The 12521-nt window shown below is 39.2% G+C and overlaps 1 pseudogene; it reads left to right on the top strand.

Annotated features, from left to right (window-relative positions):
* The first annotated feature begins 1367 nt into the window (after window positions 1-1367).
* Window positions 1368-12521, top strand: part of LOC116512515 — a 48594-nt pseudogene continuing 37440 nt past the window's right edge.

Here is a 12521-nt window from a genome sequence, read left to right on the forward strand (position 1 = left end):
TTTTGATAAATGATTTTATTCTAGAATTATTTTGTTGTACTGGACCTGAAAACTTTGTGTGTGATGGCAACAGCAGTGTGTGTCCCTGTGGATTTTGATTCATGTTTTCTGTCACTAGGAGTTTCTTTGATAAAACGTTTATAATTCTTTATTTTTTATTTTTTCCAGTATAAACATTCATATTTGGACAGTACATTGACTGGGTCAAGTTCTTTTTGAGCCACTTAAACTATAATAATACAAATAAATATATATATATATACTTCAAGTCTTCCAACTTCAACAATATTGGCCTCTTTCCATAATCCTTTATCATTTTTTCCCATAGTTCATTTGAACATAAATAACATTTTTTGCCCTATATTTATTATCCCTTACTAAGTAATATCATTTAATAGTTTTAAAAATAACTCATTATTCCACCATAACTTCAATGTCTCAAATGTGTAGGGTTGCTAATAATGCCAATTGTTAATAATATTTAATCAATCCTGTGAATATTTTCAAACTCCCCATAATTTCTATTCCTTACTATTTTAAATTCACAATATACTTTAATACATTATTAATGTTATTAATACAATTACATTATCTAATCCTAAATTCCCACTTACTAACCTTTACTTATTGGGGTTATAACAATATATATTGTCTATTAATATATAAACTACTATTCTATCTATCTATCTATCTATCTATCTATCTATCATCTATCTATCTATCTATCATCATCTATCTATCTATCTATCTATCTATCTATCTATCTATCTATCTATCTATCTATCTATCTATCTAGCCAGCCACCCACCCAGCCACCCACCCACCCACCTATCTATTTATCTATCTATCTATCTATCTATCTATCTATCTATCTATCTCTATCTATCTATCTATCTATCTATCTATTGCTATCTATCTATTGCTATCTATCTATTGCTATCTATCTATCTATCTATCTATCTATCTATTGCTATCTATCTATCTATCTATCTATCTATCTATCTATCTATCTATCTATCTATCTATCTATCTACCTACCTACCTACCTACCTACCTACCTACCTACCTACCTACCTATCAAAGCTTTGCTTTGCGACTATTCGTTTATAATTAGTAAAAGTACACTTAATTTCAAAGAAATGGAGTTGAGTGGTTTCTTTCCTGATTATTAAATGAAGTCACATCTGACACACTTGTTCTGTTATAATAATAAAGAGCTGTTGTTACCATTACCCTGTGTGGGTCTATCCATTACCCAATCTAACAATTAAGATAGCTAGAAATTGTGTGGCAATGGTCTACTTCTGCTTATACGGCCCCAAGGGAGACTGTGACTATTTAAAGGTCCCACCCATGAGGTTTAAAGAGATAGTCAAGAACATTCAGCTCTCCGCCTCCAGATTCCTCTCCTGCCCTTCCAGTCTCTTCCTTCTTCTCAAACCAGTGCTCTCCATCACTCACGGAGAGGTGTTGTGCCTTGAGGCTGTCGACTCAAACCATGGAGGACAGGACCCCCAAAATGTTTGTTTTGTTATTTCCAGGATTTCTTGCAGCTTTTTCAGTGTTTCTCTCCAGCCAGATGTCTCCAGTAACTGCCCTAGCAGTTGAGAACACTGCCTCTCCAAGGTACGACCATTGTATTTTTCTCTCTGTCTGGTTCTAATTCCTGCAGGTGCCACAGTGAGATTGACATAGCCCCATCTTAGGGCTGATTGACAATTTGTTGTGGCTCCCTTGGTTGGGAAGTTGTTGTGTAGATACTTAGATGTTCTGGTGACAGAGCTGATTGGTGGTTTTGACACCACGAAAACACCTAAATATAAGGTGATGTGCTGCCTAGTTGGGATTCTCAACTAGGCTCGAGTGAGATTATGCACTTTTATGGCGATTACTTAAAAGACATCTTTATCTTCTCTTTACTGAATTCTCTAAAAATATATTTTAATTGGCCCTTTTCCTTCATTTTGTAACACAATTTCAACTTTGCAACAGTGACATGCTGGTTTTATCAGCACTTTATTTTAAGTGTATGTAAAATATACATACTTTTATATCCTAATTACGTTCATTTTTCTCTTATTCATATAATATTCAACATAGAAAAATAAAAATATAGGAACTTTACATTATACAATATACTTATATCTGTTGTTTCCATAGCTCTAACATAGTTCTCTATATATTATCATACTATTATTTTAATTTACACGTTTGTACATTTTGGTAGTGATACTGCTTACAATATGCATTCTTCTGTATAACTTCATACCTGTATTTCTGGTTTAGTAATCATCTTTCATCATTCGTTTTTTATCTTTGCATTTATTATCTAACCAATTATACGATAGGTCCCATATTAAATAATACTCTGTTTCTCTTTTGCCTTTAATTTATATTGTTAACCTGTCCATTTCGGCCCATTCTAATATTTTGTTTATTACCATTTCCTCTGTAGGTATGCTTCCATTCGTGGCACGACATAACCGCAAACGTCAAAAGCGCGCCGACAAAACCGCGGCGCTAAAACCGCGATGTCAACAGCGCGCAACAACAGCGCGCCAACAACAGCGCGTCGACAGAAGCGCGATTTAAGTTAAGGTAAGGTTTAGGGTTAGATTTAGGGTTAGGTTTAGGGTTAGGTTTAGGTTAGGTTTAGGGTTAGGTTTAGGGTTAGGTTTAGGGTTAGGTTTAGGGTTAGGTTTAGGGTTAGGTTTAGGGTTAGGTTTAGGGTTAGGTTTAGGGTTAGGTTTAGGGTTAGGGTTAGGGTTATTTTTAGGGTTATGTTACGCGCGCTTCTGTCGGCATGCTGTTGTCGGCGCGCTTCAGCGCTCATTCCTCTCCGCGGTTTTGACGGCGCAGTTTTGTCACCGCGCTTTAGTCACACGCGCTTTTATCATACGCGCATTTATGGTGGACCCGCTTCCGTTTTGCCAATTTTGTGCATACATGATTCTAGCCACTGTTATTACGTGTAACATTAAATATTGAATTCTTTTATTATATTTACCTGTTAGTATTCCCAATAAAATAGTTCTGGTTTTAGGTCTATTTGTTATTTCACCATCTCCTCTAACCACTTTTGTTTTTTTGCCCAATATTTTTTGGCCAATGGACAGGTCCACCACATGTGATAATAAGATTTTTGGTGACATATTTGGAAGCATTTTTGCCAATCTTGCTGGCGGCAGATGCCATCTATAGAACATTCTGTACAGATTTTCTTTATCTGATGCTGACATTGTTAATCTATTATTTCTTTCCCACAATTTTTGTCAATTGTCTAGTTCGATAGCGTACCCAAAGTTTTTTACCCATGTTATCATAGTTTCCTTTACTAATTCTTCTTCCATTTTAAAGCTCAATAGGTAGTTATAAAACTTCTTTATCAATTTTTCACCTCTCCCCTGTAGTAGCTTATTCGATTCTTGTGGTTCACTATAAAATCCATATTTTTCTGGTGTTTCTTCCATCTACCTGGCTTATTTGCACATTCAAAAAAAAATGTTTCTCCATTTTGACTTAATTCTGCCATTTCATCTTCATCTGATTCAGTCTATCTTTTATTAAATCCCTTTGCTCTTTTATTTTGTTTTTTTCTTCCTGAATTTTTTAAAAATCCTCTGTTTGTTTTCTCTGTTACCCCGAATATTTATTTATTTGTCAACAAGTACAAGGAAACAAGTAGGAAAACACATGAAAAAAACGGCACAAATAAATGGGTATAAATAATCAAACCATAGCCATAAATTAAAAAAAAGAATACATATGAATGGGACAGGAATGGTAAGCACACTTATGCATACTCCCTTAAGGACCTCTTAAGTAATTGGTAAGGTCCACAGTAAACAGTTTAAGGGGTTTATAGGGATTATGTCTGTTTGTGTAGTACTTGAGTTAGCCTCTTTGCAGCAGGGTTGCTATGAAACAGGGATTTATCTGAGTTCACAGGTTCACAGGAAGGAGTTGCACTGTCTGATATATATATATATATATATATATATATATATATATATATAATATATATATATATATAATATATATATATATATTTATCAGCACAAATAAAAAAACAAAAAAACACACATATATATATATGTGTGTGTGTGTGTGTGTGTTGTATTTGTGCTGATAAATAAATAAAGGGAGACTACTATAGATCTATTTCAAGCTATTTAGCTCTCATCAGCTAGCTGGGATTCGAACCTGGGCTGTATTACATATTAGGCAGATGTGTTAACCACTAAGCCACAGGCTCTCCTCCTTTATCAGCTGAGCCAGGGAAATAGGTATGTAATTAGTGTCACAACCCCTGGTCACTAATTACATATACATATACATATCCATATCCATATACATATACATCATATACATACATCATATACATACATCATATACATATACATATACATATACATATACATATACATATACATATACATATACATATACATACATACATACATACATACATATATATATATATATATATATATATATATATAATCAAGATTGTCTATGTGAAAAAAGGGGAATGTTCTTAAATAGCATTTTATTATTCATTAGTCTTTATTCATAAATTATTTAATATTCACATTGATAGTTTTAAGTTAATTGCAGTTTCGCCTCAACTCAGATCACATTTTGTTCTGGGCCTACCCTCTTTTGTAGAGGTAAAATCCTTTTTCTTTACTACAGGTTCTGTGGGCGTGGCTTGGTGGGCATGGCAGGAGAAGGATACTGCAAAATCCCCATTCCTTCCCCACTCCGGCGGAAGGATATTGCAAAATCTTCATTCCCTCCCCACTCCTCTGGGGCCAGTCAGAGGAGTTATTTTCCGGTTCTCCAAACTGCTCAAAGTTTCTGCTACCGGTTCTCCAGAACCTATCAGAACCTGCTGAATTTCACTGGGGGGGGGGGCTAAACAAAGACCACTTTCATATGGGAATAAGCAAATCATATTTCCCTGCATACCTTCAACTTTTGTCTTTAGGAATCTGTAAATCCCATTCCTTAAAGGAAGTAGAAAAATTGTTCAAATGGAACAATCAAGTAGAACGTGGGTGGGAGGTTTTGGTCATCTCATTATCTAGGAGTTAATCTGTGGTTTATCCTATTATATTTGTTCTCCAGGGTCGAAAACGTGGACAGCCTTTCTGCAGCAAACACCTTTGCCCTCAAACTTTTCAAGATGATTAGTGCAAATGAGTCTTCCAACGTGTTTTTATCTCCTTCGAGTGTGTCCACTGCACTGCTAATGGTCTTGTTGGGTGCCAGAAATAACACAGCAGCTCAGATAGCCAAGGTATATCAAGATACAATTTATCAAAATGAAAAAAAAAGGAGGTTGGAGATGATCTGGTCAACACCCTTCCTAGCCAATTTTGAGAACATTTACATTATTTATTTACGCAGTACATTTTTCAATCATGCAATGGTGGGCAGCTAATTTATCAACTGCTCTGAAATGTTTTAAGTACACCCATCACCTCAACCTGGCCACAGTCTTAAGATGATGATGATGTTCGTGCAATTGCAAACTGGCTGATTAGCTTTTGGAATATTCAGCAAGGACAAGACATGCCACTGTTATCGCTATTCTTTAACTCTGCTCTCAATTCTCATCCAGATTTGGGATTCTGTTTGCATGAGGATGGGAGCAGCTCCTATTTGCTTGGAATGTAAACAGCAGGCATAGGAAGTCTAATAGGGGTCCAGCCCTCTGTGCCTGACTTCTTCAAGCCATTATGGCAATTGCAATAATTACCTCCCAAAGACCCATTAGATCACACAGGGTTGGCCTCCTCCGGGTTCCGTCTACCAACCAATGTCATCTGGCTACTACCCGGGGGAGGGCCTTCTCTGTGGCAGCACTGGCCCTTTGGAATGAACTCCCCACGGAGATCCGGACCCTCACCTCTCTCCAGGCCTTCCGAAAAGGCGTTAAAACCTGGCTGTGTCGGCAGGCCTGGGGTTGATGAGTTCCCTTCTCCTCTCGATTGTGTGTCTGTTGGTTATTTTAAATGCTTGTATTTGTAGTTCTTGTGTTTCCCTTCCCCTCTTGGGTTTGTCAGCCACCCTGAGTCCTGCCGGGAATAGGGCGGCATATAAATAAAACGAAACCGAAACCGAATTGCTAATTCTGGAAATAGCAATAGCACTAAGACTTATGTACTACTACATAGTACTTTACAGCCCTCTCTAAGCAGTTTATCGAGTCAGCAGATTTTCCCCAACATTATGGATCCTCATACCAACCTCAGAAGGCTGAGTCAACTTTGGGCCATTCAGAATCAAACTCCTGAAGTGAGCAGTGAGTTTGCCTGCAGTCCTGCACTTTGGACTATTCTGCCACCACGGCTATTAGAAAATGGCCTTCTCTGTGGCTGCTCCGACCCTCTGGAACGAGCTCCCCGTGGAGATTCGAACCCTCACCACCCTCCAGGCCTTCCGCAAAGCCCTTAAAACCTGGCTGTTCTGACAGGCCTGGGGCTAAAGAGCTTTTGCCCCCCCCCTCGAATGGTATGGTTGTTGTGTGTTTTAAATTGTGTATTGTTATGTTTGTCTTTTTATCCCCTGTCTGTATCCCCTTCCCTGACTTGAATTGTGAGCCGCCCTGAGTCCCCTTCGGGGAAAAGGGCAGCATATAAATGAAATAAATCCAAATCCAATCCAATTTCGGACAAAAGTCCTTAACTTGAAATCCCAGGATTTGAAAAACCATTTTTGTTGATTTTAGAGATATCCTTCACCACAATTACCCCCAAATCAGGACAATTTAGTGATATGCTGAGACTTCATTTTCTTTTAAATAAAAGAAACTCAGAAACTTGGGGAATGTAGAAGTTGACACAGAATTTTGGTTCTGGTACATGTTTGTTCTTAAATCCAGGATACCAAAAGCATTCATTTATTTCTCAAATATATAGATCACCCGGAGTCATTATGAATTAAAAAAGGTCTAAAATGATAAAAAAAGAAAAATAGAATAATACAGGCCTACCCAACAGAATCCACTTAGCTTTGCATGTAGGTAAAAAGCCAGTTCTTCAAGGCTCATTTGAAGGACGGCATGGTCAAGGGAACTTGAATCTCTGTGGCAAAATAGTTTCCGAGAGCAAATATTCTGAGAGGAGGCAAAACATGGCACTGTTTTAAAGTTTCCTCCTACAGCAGGTACAAGAACGTTTCTTCCGTGACCCGTCAAAAGTGCGAACGTCATAAGCGCGCCGACAACACCGCGGCGCTAAAACCGCAATTTCAAAAGCGCGCCGACAACAGCCCGCCGACAACAGCGTGCCGACAACAGCGTGCCGACAGAAGCGCGATTTCATTTAAGGTAAGTTTTACAGTTAGGTTTAGGTTTTAGGTTAGGTTTAGGTTTAGGTTAGGTTAGGGTTAGGTTTAGGGTTAGGTTTAGGGTTAGGTTTAGGGTTAGGTTTAGGGTTAGGTTTAGGGTTAGGTTTAGGGTTAGGTTTAGGGTTAGGTTTAGGGTTAGGTTTAGGGTTAGGTTTAGGGTTAGGTTTAGGATTCCGTTACAGCGCGCTTCTGTCGGCGCGCTTTTGTCGGCGCGCTTTAGGGCTAATTAGTCGCTAATTCGTCGCACGGTTTTGTCACCGCGCTTTAGACACCGCGGTTTAGTCAGGCGCGCTTTTGTTGTGCGCGCATTTGTGATGGAACCGTTTCTTCTGCTTCTTAAAAAATGTTTTATGCATTTTATTTTATGTGGAGTTGCTCTTTCTGATTCAGAAATCTATTTTTCCAGGAAAGGAACATTTCTGAAAATCCTCTATCTCTCTTGCTTGTCAGTCGAATTGATTTTCACCGGAGATCAATGACTAGGACTTTCAAACATGGAGAAGTCCAAAGATGTGCAGTCAAGTCAAGTCAAGCGTAACTTTTAGTGACTTTTTGGAAACCCATACGATATCAGTTTCCTTGGCAAGAGTAGGGAATCAGTTGCCTTTAAGAAAGGGTTTTTTTTAAAAAAAAAAATCCAGCCACCTCCGTAAGCTTGGGATTCAAGCACTACCAAAATATGAACTAGGCCCAACCCTATTTGGCTTTCATTAGCCATTAACTTCAAAGCTATACATCTGCGGGTAATCCTTCAAAAAAAGTAGCTCCAGAATATGTAGAGATGGTTTGAAATGTTTAAGATTATCCCAGGTCTGCTATTGTTGTATTACATTTTGAATTGATGTTAAACTTAATTTGATTAACCATATATCATCTTATAGGTCCTATCTATACCCAAAGATGGAGAGGTTCACCAAAGATTTGGGAAGCTTATTTCTGATATCAACAAACCGGGGGCCAATTTTAGCCTCAGCCAAGTCAACCAGCTCTTTGGAGAAACATCATATGATTTTCTTGCAGTAAGTTACATACATGTTGGCTAACTGGCTGGGGACGGTTTGTCTGTCTGTTCTAACGTTTGTCTATCTCATTGCAACTGCTCTAATAAAGTATCAAATATTCCTATGGTTTTACTTTGTCTTTTGATGCATCTAGAGCGGAAATAACACAGCCTACCTGCTTTTACTGAGAATGTTACAGAAACACACAATAGGATTTTCCTAAATATAGAACTTCCAAATAAAAGTCATAAATAGAACCATATGATCCATAATTGCTAGATATATCCTGGCATAAACTACGTTATTTTTAAAGTTAATTCCACACAAGTTCCTAATATCTGATATACCTTTTCTAGTCTGTATTAACTATCAAATGGCATTGGCTGGTTTAAGGTAATATTCAGTGTAATAAATAACGTTTTCAGATTGTTAGCTTGTAGGAAAATGAGACATAAACAATTCTCGTCCTTATATTTGCTTCTGTTATTGAGATATCGTTGTTTCTTAAGTCATATACAGAATCCATTCAGAGATTGTACCATGGAGGTCTGGAGAAAGTCAACTTCAAACAAGCTCCAGAAGATTCAAGAAGACATATAAATGCCTGGGTAGCAGAGAAAACATCAGGTGGAAATGATAATAGTGTTAATTAGTAGCTGCGTTATGTAAGGCGTGCAATATTGTGTGTGCATGTGAGAGAGACAGCCAAAGCAAGTAAACCCACCATAGTTAACCATTATTTGCTACGTAGAACCTCAAATGAAATTCTAGCCATGAATAGTTTATTGGTTTTATCAATTGACACAACCTCTGAGCAGATTTCCGTTATTTAACTTGCCTGTTGTTTAACTTGTGTGTGTGTGGTAACCTTACTAAATGATTACATGATATGGGCAACTATATAAATGTTAAGTGAAGGAGGATGGGTGGATGGAGGCCCTAAGGAAGCAAAGTCGATATTCCATCTCAGTCAGAGAAGCTCTCTGGATGATCCCCTTGAGCTTCTAAAGGAGAATCAAGATAGAAATCTAATAATTAAATTATAATGACTTAAGAGAGAAGGAGGGAGGGGTGGAAGGGAAAGAGGGAAAGAGATGTTAAGAAATAATAAATCTTATCTATCAATTAAAGCGATTTTTTTTTAAAAAATCTTTCAAAGGAAAAATTCAGAATCTGCTTGGCCCTGGAGTAGTTAATTCGCTTACAAAAGTGGTTTTGGTGAATACTATGTATTTCGCGGAGGATTGGGCAGATCTGTTTGACAAAAATCAAACACAGGAAAAGCCATTTTGGATTAACAAGGTATTCATTTATTATCACATTTATTAACAAGGTATTCATTTATTATCTTTGAATCACGAAGATCAGTCATCTTGAGTCCTTCAGGCTTTGTGTGTAGCAATTCAGACTTTTCCGTCAATAAAACTTTCTAATTCAGCACCACTCCCACTCATTCTATGTCAGTGTTTCTCAACCTTGGCAACTTGAAGATGTCCGGACTTCAACTCCCAGAATTCCCCAGCCAGCGAATGCTGGCTGGGGAATTCTGGGAGTTGAAGTCCGGACATCTTCAAGTAGCCAAGGTTGAGAAACACTGGTCTATAATTTTTGATCTCTGTCTTCTTTTGGTATTAGTGTAATGTATGCTTCTGTCCAGGATTTGGGTAATTTAATACGATCCCCTTAACAGCACATCGTTATAAACTTCCAACAATGAAGTGATCCTAATGATTCTCTTATGGTTCTATAGCAGTGTTTCTCAACCTTGACAACTTGAAGCTGGCTGGGGAATTCTGGGAGTTGAAGTCCAGACATTTTCAAGTTGCCAAGGTTGAGAAACACTGTTCTATGTGGTTAACCCCAATAACTGCGGAGTGATTAGTGAATCTATTTGCTGAGCTGATGGCTCTCTTATGTATCATCACCTGGAAGTATTCGATTGTTGCTCTCCACAAAGAGGCTAGTTTTGATACTATAAACATCTGTTCATTTGATTGCTGATTAAAACCACTCAGGTTTTCTAACATAACCTTTGTCTGTTTTTAAATCAGTCCTTAATATTCCAAAATTATTCAAATTCTATGAAAAGTAAATTTTCATAGAATGGGAGGCAGTGGCTCAGTGGCTAAGACACTGAGCTTGTCGACCATTCTGGTCGACAGTTCGGCAATTTGAATCCCTAGCGCTGCGTAATGGAGTGAGCTCCCGTTACTTTTCCCAGCTTCCGCCAACCTAGCAGTTCGAAAGCATATAAAAACAGGAACCACCTTTGGTGGGAAGGTAACAGCATTCCGTATTCCTTTGGTGTTTAGTCATGGCAGTTACATGGCTCTTCGGCTTTGAAATGGAGATGAGCACTGCCCCCTAGAGTCGGGAACGACGAAGACATATGTGCAAGGGAAACCTTTAACTTTAAAAGACTGGCAGATCTGGTGGATAGCTGAGACATGATAAAAGCTCATATAAATGATCAGTTTGACTTAAAAGTCAAAGCAAAAGATGAAAGATTTAAGCAGAAGGGCGGGGGGGGGGACCCTAAGGCTAACTACTGTACATGGTAGAATTATTTGCATTGCCTACTTATTTGAAAGATTTCTTCTAACATACATTTCCCCCACTTGTAGAATGAAAATAAACCAGTGCAGATGATGTTCAAGAATGCAAGATACAACTATGCCCACATACCGGCCTCTCGGATTTCCATTCTTGAGATGCCATATGCTGGTGAAGTATTCAGTATGTTCATTACGCTCCCTGATGCAATTGAAGATAACTCTAGTGGATTGGAAACCGTGAGTTTTTCTCTCATGAAACAGAATTTAAGCCCTTGCCCATCTGAAAACATCTCTGATCCTAACTGTACGCTGTCCTTTTTAATACGGAAGCTAGGCTTTCTGCAATTAGACTTTCTGCAATCTGACTTTCGAACACCATCTGTCGGCTGTGACCAGGGGGCATTTGCCCAGGTTCGCCTGGTGCACCAGTTGCGGCCCTACCTGAACCGGGAGGCTCTCACAATAGTCACTCGTGCCCTTGTGACCTCTAGGCTGGAGTACTGCAATGTGCTCTACATGGGGCTGCCCTTGAGGAGTATTCGGCGACTTCAGCTAGTCCAGAATGCAGCCGTGCGAGCGATTGTGGGTGCACCTCGCACACCTATCCTCCGCGAGCTGCGCTGGCTACCTGTCGATCTCCAGATACGCTTCAAGGTGCTACTTGCCACCTATAAAGCCCTTCATGGTAGTGGATCTGGGTACTTGAGAGACCGATCACCTCCACACGACCCATTAGATCTCATCGTTTAGGCCTCCCCCGAGTTCCATCCGCTGGCCAATGCCGACTGGCCACCACGCGGAGGAGAGCCTTCTTGGTGGTAGCCCCGACCCAATGGAACGATCTCCCCGTGGAGCTTCGTACCCTCACCACCCTCCAGACCTTCCGCACAGCCCTTAGAATCTGGCTATCCCGTCAGGCCTGGGGCTAAAGATTGTAACCCGCCCGAATGGTATGAATGTTGCGTTTTAATCATGTACTGTCTTATATGTAAAAGTCTGTTTCCCCCCCTTCCTTTGGATTGTGAACCGCCTTGAGTCCCCCCAGGGAAAAGGGCGGCATACAAAAACAATCTAATCTAATCTAATCTAATCTAATTATAGTGTTATTGGGTTGACTTGCATGTTTCCTTATTTTGAAAAGATGCCAAAAAAAAAAAACCCACCAGTGAATGCGTTTATATTTCAAAGAATTGTATACACAAGGTGAGTCCATCAGTAGCTGATAGGTACAAGGCAATTGATAAGGTTGCCAATAACGTACAGAATTTTTCTGTCATTGTGAGAACCTGCATCATACTTGTGTTACAGTGGTGGGTTGCTAACCGGTTTACTAATGGTTTCCTTGTGCTGGTTGTTCATGCGCAAAAGCGTCCGTGCAGCTGGGCGGAGCCTCCTGCCGCCACCACGAAGCGGGCCGAACCGGAAGCAACCCACCTCTGTGGTGTTAGTATCAGGATACGTCACTTTGTCATACTACCAGGAATTCCTTTCTCCTTTAACGCTTTTCATCTTATTTTAGTTGGAAGAGAAATGACACTGAGAACTCATGGACTGGATTAAGAAGATGAAGCGGACAGAAATTGACCTATCCCTCTCCCAAATTTAAACG

The sequence above is a fragment of the Thamnophis elegans genome, chromosome 8 (genome assembly GCF_009769535.1).
Source record: "Thamnophis elegans isolate rThaEle1 chromosome 8, rThaEle1.pri, whole genome shotgun sequence".
Taxonomy (NCBI): domain Eukaryota; kingdom Metazoa; phylum Chordata; class Lepidosauria; order Squamata; family Colubridae; genus Thamnophis; species Thamnophis elegans.